Source organism: Pteropus medius, unplaced genomic scaffold (genome assembly GCF_902729225.1).
Source record: "Pteropus medius unplaced genomic scaffold, Ma_sr-lr_union100, whole genome shotgun sequence".
In the NCBI taxonomy this organism is placed as follows: domain Eukaryota; kingdom Metazoa; phylum Chordata; class Mammalia; order Chiroptera; family Pteropodidae; genus Pteropus; species Pteropus medius.
Window position 1 is genome coordinate 63,914,543 of NW_024349800.1, and position 10,723 is coordinate 63,925,265.

The 10,723-nt window shown below is 39.1% G+C and overlaps 1 pseudogene; it reads right to left on the reverse strand.

The window, feature by feature from the left end:
- Positions 1–1,828: 1,828 nt before the first annotated feature.
- LOC120622662 (uncharacterized) lies at positions 1,829–1,948 on the reverse strand (annotated as a pseudogene).
- Positions 1,949–10,723: the final 8,775 nt, after the last annotated feature.

A 10,723-nucleotide genomic window follows, 5' to 3' on the forward strand; every position in this document is an offset into this window, starting at 1 on the left:
TTGAAACTAAAGATCAACTGCAAAAAGAAATCAAGAAGAACTACAAATACATGGAGATTAAACAACATGCTACTGAAGAATAACTGGGTCAGGGAAGAAATAAAAAGAGAGATCAAGAGATACATAGAAACGAATGATAATGATAGTACAACATATCAAAACTTTTGGGACATAGCAAAAGCTGTCATAAGAGGAAAGTTCATATCATTACAGGCCTATCTCCAAAAACAAGAACGAGCCCAAATGAACAACCTAATGCTGCATCTTAAAAAACTAGAAAAGGAAGAACAAATGAAGCCTAAAGTCAGCAGAAGAAAAGAAATAATTAAAATTAGAGCAGAAATAAATGAAACTGAAAACAAACAAAAAAAAAAACAATAGAAAAAATAAATGCAACAAAGAGCTGGTTCTTTGAGAAGGTTAATAAAATTGACAAACCCCTGGGTAGACTCGCTACAGAAAAAAGAGAAAGGACACAAATAAACAAAATCAGGGATGAAAGAGGGAAAAGTACGACTGACATCACAGAAATACAAAGGATCATACAAGAATACTATGAAAAATTATATAACATCAAATTTAATAACCTGGAAGAAATGGACCAGTACTTAGAAAAATACAACTTCCTAGACTGAATCAAGAAGAACTGGAAAATCTAAACAGACCGCTCAGTAGTATGGAAATTGAAAGAATCATCAAAAACCTACCAAAAAGTCAAAGTCCAGGACCAGATGGCTTCACCAGTGAATTCTACCAAACATTTAAAGAGGATTTAATACCTATTCTCCTCAAACTCTTTCAAAAAAATCAAAGGGGAGGCAATACTTCCCAACTCATTTTGTGAAGCCAATATCACCCTGATACCAAAACCTGGTAAAGATAACACAAAAAAAGAAAACTACAGACCAATATCTCTCATGAACATAGATGCAAAAATTCTAAATAAGATACTAGTGAACCGAATACAGCAATGTATTAAAAATATTATGAACCACAATCAAGTTGGCTTCATCCCAGAGGCACAGGGATGCTTCAACATATGCAAATCAATTAATGTGATACATCACATAAACAAATTAAAAAATAAGAATCCTATGATCATATCAATAGATGCAGAAAAAGCCTTTGACAAGATACAGCATCCATTTATGATCAAAACACTGAACAAAATTGGTATAGAAGGAAAATACCTTAATATAATAAAGGCCACATATGACAAGCCCTCAGCAAACATTATAATTAATGGTGAAAAACTAAAAACCTTCTCTCTAAGATCAGGAACTAGGCAAGGCTGTCCACTATCACCACTGTTATTCAGTATAACATTGGAGGTCCTAGCAAGTGCAATCAGAAAAGAGAAAATATAAAAGGCATCCAAATAGGAAACGAAGAAGTCAAACTGTCACTATTTGTAGATAACATGATTCTCTATATAGAAAACTCTAAAGACTCCATAAGAACACTACTAGAAACAATAAGCAAATACAGTAAAGTTTCTGTATACAAAATCAATGTTCAAAAATCCATAGCATTCCTATACTCTAATAATGAAGTGTCAGAAAAAGATGTGGAAAAAATAATTCATTTTGCAATTGCAACAACAACAACAAAAAATACCTAGGAATAAATTTAATGAAACATGTGAAGGACCTATGTAATGAAAACTACAAGACCTTATTAAAAGAAATCGAAGAAGATACAAAGAAATGGAAAGATATTCCCTGTTCTTGGATTAGAAGAATCAACGTAGTTAAAATGTCCATATTACCTAAAAGCATTATACAAATTTAATGCAATTCCTATCAAAACTCCGTCAGCATTCTTTTTAACACCTATAGGACCTGGTCTTCCAAGGTGGTCTCCCATCCAAGTACTAACCAGGCTCAACCCTGATTAGCTTCCAAGATCAGCTGGGATTGGACGTGTTCAGGGTGGCATTTTTTAAAGAAATAGAACAAAATATCATCAGATTTTTATGGAAGCACAAAAGACCCCAAATTGCCAAAGCCATCCTGTGAAAAAAGAATGAAGCTGGAGGCATCACTCTGCCTGACTTCAAATTATACTACAAAGTGACAGTAATCAAAACGGCATGGTATTGGCAGAAAAACAGACACACGAACCGGTGGAACAGAATCAAGAGTCCAGGAGTAAACCTATATTTATATGAGCAAATAATTTTCAACAAAAAAGCCAAAAACATACAGTAGAGAAAGGAAAGCCTCTTCAATAAATGGTGCTGGGAAAACTGGAAAGCCACCTGCAAAAGAATGAAACTAGATTGTTGTTTATCACTACACACCAAAATTAACTCAAAATGGATTAAGGACCTAAATATAAGACCTGAAACAATAAAATGCAAAGAAGAAAACATAGGAACTAAACTGAAGGACCTTGGACTTAAAAAGGATTTTATGATTTTGACCTCAAAAGCAAGGAAAGTAAAAGATAAAATAAATGAATGGACTACATCAAACTAAAAAGCTTCTGCTCAGCAAAAGAAACCATCAACAAGGTAAAGAGATAACCATCCGAATGGGAAAACACATTTGCAAACAATGCCTCCAATAAGGGCCTAATATCCAAAATATACAAAGAACTCATACAACTCAATAACAACAAAAAGCAAACAACCCAGTCAAAAAATAGGCAGAGGACCTGAACAGACGCTTCTCCCTTGAGGACATACAAATGGCCAACAAATATTTGAAAAGATGCTCAACATCGCTAGCTATTAGGGAAATGCAAATCAAAACCATAACAAGCTATCATCTCACACCCATTAAAATAGTTATAATCAACAGAACAAGTAATTACAAATGTTGAAGAGGGTGCAGAGAAAAAGGAACCCTCATACACTGCTGGTGGGACTGTAAATTGGTATAGCCACTATGGAAAACAGTATGGAGGTTCCTCAAAAACTAAGAATTGATCTACCATATCCAGCAATCTCTCTACTGGGCATTTACGCCAAAGACTTGAAAAGCCGTATCCAAAAAGATATTTGCACACTGATATTCATAACAGCATTATTCACAGTGGCCAGGACATAGAAGTAACCGCAGTGCCAAGCAATAGTTGATTGGCTAACGAAGCTGTGGTACATATATACAATGGAATATTACTCAGCCGTAAGAAGAGATGAAATACTGCCATTTGCGACAACATGGATGGACCTCAAGATAATCATGCTAAGTGTAATAAGCCAGACAGAAAAAGTTGAAAATTACATAAGATCACTTACATGTGGGATATAAACCTAAAGCAACAAATGAACAGGACAAACAAACAGAGAATCATGGACATGGACTATGGACTAGTGGTTATCAGAGGGTAGGGGCAAGGGAAGAGCGGGGAGGTAGATGGGGTAAAGGGGTCAAATATAGGGGGGTGGGGGAGGGTGAAGTAGGTAAAGGGATCAAATATATGGTAGCTGAAAGAAACTGGACTTTGAGTGGTAATCACACAACAGAATATACAGATGTCAAATTATAATGTACACATGAAAATTATATAATTGCATTAACCAATGTTACCCCAATAACCTTAATTTAAAAAAAAGAAAATTATCAAATTTCACTCTTAAACACTGATGCAAAAAATTTCAAAAAAAAATGGTAGGAATCAAATCTAAATTTATAGAAAGATATACAGCATGAATAAGTTGGGTTTAATACAGAAATGCAAGGCTGAGTTGACATTATAAAAATCAATCAAAAGTAATTTACTTTATTAATAAAGTAAGGGAGAAAATCATGGCAATCACATAGATGTGGGAAAATCTGATAAAATACAACATTCATTTATAATTTTAGAGAAGAATCACTTAGCTGAATAGAAATAAAGAAGAGACTTTCTTTTATTATTATTTAAGATCTTTATTAACAGGTGTTTGAAATTTGTTAACTTTTGAAAAGAAATATGTCGAAAACTTTTATTACAAATTAAAAATGAAGTCCCTAAAAATCTTAACTTGACCGGCTATAAAACACTTTAAAAATCTTTAAAGATGTATTTAGAAAAACCAGGCTAAATAAACACACACACACATTTGTCATTACCAAAAAGATATGTCTTTAAATAAAAATAATAAAAACCCAAAGCTTCATATATTACAGTTCTAGTTATCCAGTCAATGGGCAAAAAGCAAGCACTTAAAGTTTTCAGCTCCAATCTTCTGTTCATCTCCTATTGCTGGAATTTCACATTCATTTCTTCTTGTTGGAAATAGTAGCTACATTCCTAGAAATTCAATAACTAGACAATTCCACAGAAAAGATCAAATGAGCAATCACCACAGTGAAAATGGCATTTAAAACACTCACGTACCCCACATCTCTACATGTTGACTTGGAAATTCCATTTTGGAGAAACTCTCTTGTAAAAATAAAAATACTGATGTATAAGTATATATTTGCTTATTTCACAATTGTTTGTAATGAAAAGAAAAAAAAATGAAACTACCTGACTGTCCATCAGCAGGGGAATGGTTGACTAAATGATGATTCTTTTTTGGAATACTGTGTTGCTGTTATTTGAATGAAGAAAATCTACATTGTTTTCCCCTATCCTTAGCCTTTGCCTTATACTGTGTCTCAATAAGTAACACAGGTCATCCCTCTGCTGAGACTCTTACTATGGACAATCATTTAGGAGAAGGAAGACAAGCACCCAAGGGCTGGCTGGGTCTGCTTGCTCTAAGGTTAGATGCTTGAAACAAGGAAGGAGCTAGAGTCAGTCCAGGAAGCCAAGCCAAAGGGATAAAATGTGCTCACCAGCTCTTCCTGACAGCTGACCAATGGTGGGAAGGGAAAGAGAGCTAGGATTCAGGTCTGGTGAAGAAACAGATTTATTTATTGAAAACCCTGGTCTTAGAAGGCCAGCAGAACAAGGAACCACAGGTGGGTACGTGAGTAGGAAGATTCTAGAGTCAGAATAACCTGTGTTTGGAAGTTCTGGTTATTCTTCTAACTGTGATGTTGAGCAGATGCCTCATTTTATTTTGTCTTTTGTAAAATGGCAATTTACCTCTTAGGTTTGATGAGAAGAGTAAGTGAGTGATGTGTGTAAAATACAGAACGTAGATGTTTAACAGTGACAGGTATCATCGCTAGCGTCTCTGAGTACACACCCATTCAAAGCAGATGCTCTGCAGTGGTGAGCATGGTCATCGTTTTTACAATGTTTTTCTAGTCTTCCTGCAGGTGAGAAGAGAGGGAGAAACTTGCTTCTGCCCTCCTTTCTCTCTGCTCCACAAGCCTGGAACCTCGTTCTGATTCTTCTTTTATTACCTGTGCGTGCAGCTAAGGAATGCAGCCCTTAGACAGCTCAAATGGCAGGAAGCCAAGGGGAGAACCCATCACTACTGTGTCCTGATAATAACTGATATTGATTCAATTATGCAAACAGCTTATGTGTGCACTGTGCCAATGGAGACATCGGGATTTGGGGACCAAGTTTTGGTATCTGGTCCAGGGCTAGGATCCAATGTGTGTGTGTGTGTGTGTGTGTGTGTGTATGTGTGCGTTTTAAGTATCATTGTTACTGTGATTGCTCATCTGAAGCTATTTGATCTTTTTTGTAAAATTGTCTAGTCATGGCACTTCTAGGAATGTAGCTATTTGTAACAGAGTTGTCTTTTCTTCTGTTCTAAGGGAACATTTTGTAATGCCCTCTTTTCCTCCTAACACTTAAAAAATTTCAAACATATAGCTAAGTTGAAAGAACTTTACAATGAACACTCATAAACTCAGCACCTTGATTCTACCTATCATTAACATTTGACTATACTTGTTTTATTATATATCTGTCTGTCTATCCAAACCTCTAACCATACATCACTCCCACGACTGCAGTAACAAAGTACCAGATGACTACCACACGCTGAGTGGCTTAAACAACAAAAATGTATTGTCTGTCAGTTCTGGAAGCTGGAAGTCCAAGATCAAAGTGTCAGCAGAGTTGTTTCTTCCTGGAGCTGTAAAAGAAGGACCTGGTCCAGGCTTCCCTTCTTGGCTTGTAGATGGCTGTCTTTTCCCTGTGCCTCTTCAAATTGTCATCTTTCTATGTGTGTCTGTGTCCAAACTTTCCCTTTTTATAAAGACACCAGTCATGTTGGATTAAGCCTACCCTAATGACCTGATTTTAAGTGTATGACCTCTGTAATGACCCTGTCTCCAAATCAGGTCACTTTGGAGTTACTACTGGTGGTTAGGACTTCAACATATAGATTTTGGTGCAATTGAACCCATAACACTTATTTATTTTTGAAACATTGCAAAGTAAATTTCAGACATCAGTTCACATCCCTCTAGATACTTCATTGATCATATCATTACATAGAGCTTTATATATGTTTATAATTTTTTAATGTAAATTTTCCATATAATGATATGGTCAAAGAAAGAGAGAGACTGAGACAGAGGAATAAAAGGCTGCCTTATTTCACACAAGAGCAGAATAAAGGAGACAATATCAAGATATTCAAAATGTTATTCATGAATATCAAAGTGCTAACACCCATGTTTATACAGCTCAGTCCTCGAGGTATTTATATAGGACATGATCTGCTCTGAGAAGCTGTAAGAGTGGTAAGTCATTCATCCGTATCATACAGGCTGATCCGTTTGGTGGGTGAGGCAGCAGAGGACACACAGAAGGATCAGGAGACTGTAGAACCTGTGAATCAGAGAGGTTTATTGTGCTACACCTAATGACCCAGACAGAAAGAAAGCTCCCTAAGTTTTAAAGACCCTTGAAACCCCTCCCACATTGCCTGCAACCCTGTCTCTTTCAAAAAAAGAAAGAAATCACCAAACTTTCTTGCTCACATGCTCATCGTCTCTATAGTCAGGAAATTTTCCCCCGAATTTCACTGGCAATTTTACTTCTCTGTTAAATGCTCTTTCCTTGATAGGAGCAGAAAACAAGAAGTCACCCTTCTTCAAATAAAGCACTCCTCATGGAACTGCAGGATACCTTTGCTTTCTTTCATGAATATGTTCCAACCTCAGAGGGCTCTTAATAGCTCTGCCCTAATCATTAGCAAGCTGCTTTGTCCTGTCCCCAGTCCTCCACTACCCTTCAGATTGGAGAAGAACAGCCTCTGATGCAGGATTGAAGTTCGGGGATGTGCTGCCTATTCACTGGTGCTGTGAGTTGTGACTCTACTGGTGTCCACATCAGCCTTGGTCTTTGAGACTTACCTGATTTTGATCTTAACTCACTTCCTGAACACTTATCACCAGCCTGTCACCCATCATTTTTACAGTCATGTACTCTCATCACCTATGACAAATCTGTGTTACTAGCGGCAGTGGCCCTGGTGGGTGGTCATTGAAAACATCCCTCTTCTTGAAGGTTGGCCAGCTCTTCATGTTTAGCTACTTGCCTCCCATTACCTAAGGCTGGAGGGTGAAGTTAGTTTGATTTTATCTCCTTTGGAGAAATTGTCACTTCGTGGCTCTACAATTCAAGGCTGCTGCCCTGGATTAGCCCTTCCCATTATGTCTAATGCATAACAAGTGCCTTTGTGACTGGCTGAGTGTCCACATTACTCAAATGTGACAGTGCTCCCTTTGTTCTCCTCCTCCCAGCACATCAGTGTTCGCCAGTTCCACACCACACCACCATGAAAATCGAATCAGCAGGAGCCTGCTAGAAATTGATGTGTGATGCCAGAAAAACCCACTCCAGATGCTAAAGAGATGCCCATTATTGGTACCTTCTCTTGACTGTCTCAGTATTGGTGAAGGCCTTGTCACTTTGTCAGTCACATAAATAATAAGCTATTAAGCCTCACCTACCTCAGCCAATTGCACGGTCATTTCCGGACTCACGTAAGTATCCCTAGAGTTACAGATTGCCAAGCAAGGCAGCAACCTATAGAGGTCATTGGATCTATCCTCCTTTAACTTCCAGTCTATCCAAACCTCCTGTCTATCCACCGTCCAAGAAATAGGGGCATCTATTATTCCTTCATCCTCATAAGATCTCCAATGAAAAGGGTATTCTATTCTCATTCACAGATTTTTTAAACGAGGCTTAAAAAGAACACAAGGTTAGTAAATGGTGCACTGGCCAGGAACCCAGATTTAGGCCTAATTTCACTCCCCCAGACTGGCCTTGCTGACTTAGAGAAAATAGTTCAAAGCATCTTCAAAGCATTTTCAAAGAAAAATAGAAGTACATGTTAAATGCAGACTCTCTGGTCACCAGCCTGAGCTGTAGCTGCCCTGTTGAGGTCTTCCAGACAGGAAGACAGCTAAGCTGAGGAGTCGAGTCACAGGTAGAAGACTTCAGGACTTTCTTGAAGAAGTTGCTGTCTGCCCCTGGGTCTGTAGCCCTTCTTTGCCTGCCTTGTTCTGTGAAATGAAACTCTCTGAGTTTGGAGCACAGGTCTCTCTCTTTGAGCTGGAGTACGGGGGATAACCTCCCCATTTTGATTCCCAATTCACAAACATCACTGCTGATGCTTTATGGGACATTTGTGTTTGAAAGTGGATTTGGCTGTGTCTTAGTTTGGTCTGCTATAACAAAATACCACATAGACTGGGTGACTTGTCAAAAACAAAAAATTATTTCTCTTAGTTTTGGGGGCTACAAGATTACAGTGCCTGCATGGTCAGGTTCTGGTGAGAGTTTACTTCTAGATTGCAGACAGACAACTTCTCCTATCCTATACGGCAGAAAGAGAAGAGAAGCAAGTTCTCTCACCCTAATAAGGGCACTAATCCCATTCAGGAGGGATCCACCCTCGTGACTTCATCTAATCCTAATTATCTCCCAAAGTCCCCACCCTTTAATATCATCACACTGGGTAGTAGGGTTTCAATATATGAATTTTGGAAGGACACAAACATTCAGTTCATAACAGGCTAGAGAGTTTTTTATATTCTTTTTGTTTTCTTTTAGCAATGAGAGCTGTTCCCATAGCCAGGCTCTTTCTCATTGCATTTGGAAAGGCAAGCTCATCTGAAAAGCATCGGAGGTAGTGCCCGCAGCCCTCACAGCCACGCCCCAGGATGAGAGAGAGGAAGAAGAGGAGAAAGGGGAAGCTAGAGGGAGGAGAGGAAATAAAAAGACGTAAGGGGGGCAGGAAGAATGATAAAGAAAGAAAGGAACTGGGGGGGTGGAGAGAGTATAAGAGCTCGCTATATGAACCCTATTCATTGGTTTCGGGGCCAGATTGTGCGAGTTTCTGGGACACTGCTCACTCAGGCCTGGCCGAAGTTGACAATGGTTTTCCTGGGGATGATCCAGGCTGAGCAGCAGAAAATAGGAGCTGTTCTAATAGTAACGATAATGTCAATAAATAAAACAGCTAATGTCGAGGGTAATTTGGGTTGAAAGGAAAGTTCGATGCAATGAGAGAGAAGCGACTCCACTACCCATTTGACTTCAACTGATGTCTAGTAAGGGAATTTTTCATCCTTAGAAACAGTGCTTTTACGCTGGAAGAAATCTTGGGCACCTCAGAGGCTGTCAACCCTTCATTTTACAGAGAAGTCTCAGAGAAATTAAGTGGTTTTCTCAACACCACTAGCAAGTTAGTAACAGAATCTGACCCTGGAAAGTTTTGCCTCCCAATTTGAGAGGTAACTGCATATTGCTGAGAGTCTGAGGGTTTTGGAGCTGGATGGCTCCGAGCTCTAAGTCCAGCTCTCCCATCGGCCCAGCAGGAGGGGCTTGTTCTTTTAGTCTCCACTCCGGGAAAGGTTTTGGAAACTAATGCAATGGAAGAACAGAATCATTTGTCCACTAAGTAGAGCAGGATTAAGTGGTAGCCTCCCTTCCTGGTGCATTAGCTCAAGATCCCAAGAAGCCACAGCTCAGAGAACCTGGCTCTCACTACAAGGGTTAAATGTTTCATAATGTGTGCCACTCTATACAATAGGGACCTGAAATGTTTGCCTATTATGTGGAGCCATGCCAGTGTTTCCTTTTCTTACCCACTCCAGGTTCGTGCTTCTTGGTCCTCCATTCACCCTACTGTTTAGACCTGCATTATGCCATGGGGTGGCAACTAATGTGGCCATTTAAATTTAAATTTATTAACGTGAAATAAAATTTAAAAGTCAGTTCCCAGTACTAGTCACACTTCAAGTGTGACCTGTAAGCTGGTGGCTGCCATATTGGACAGCACAGTATAGAAGATTTCTATCTTTGCAGAAAATATCACTGGACATTGATAGTAAAAGGCCCACTTCTGTAGTTTCATTGTTCATTGTATGTTTGTCTTACTGTTTCTATTAAAAATTGCTGTAAGCCCAGCCATCGGTAGTTTGTTGATGGGGACAGCATCACTTCATGTCCATGACTGGCTGTCGAAGGCCCTGCAGGCCGAGAAGATGTGTGTCCTTGTAGAAGTGCTGCTGTGCCTCCTTCTGGAGCAGCAGATGAGGAGAAAGGAGTGACTCTACACCACCTGCAGGGGCTGACTGCTGGTCTCTTCCCTCACTGTCATCTCTGACTTTCTTTGCTACTCCCTAGTGTCCCTGGTGACTGCATGTTAAAGGCTTGAAGAGCTCCTCAGGCTACAAGGTCCTGCTGAATCTAGCTGAGCACTGGAATTAACTGCCAAATTCCAAATTGGCTCAGCCTTCTTTCCCCTCCGCACCGTGACTTTGATTTGCAATCCAAAATCCATGCTCACAATAACGCAGCAACTTGCAAATTGGAATCCTAAGAGAAAAGATCAGACTCAAGTTTCTGGGCAATTACT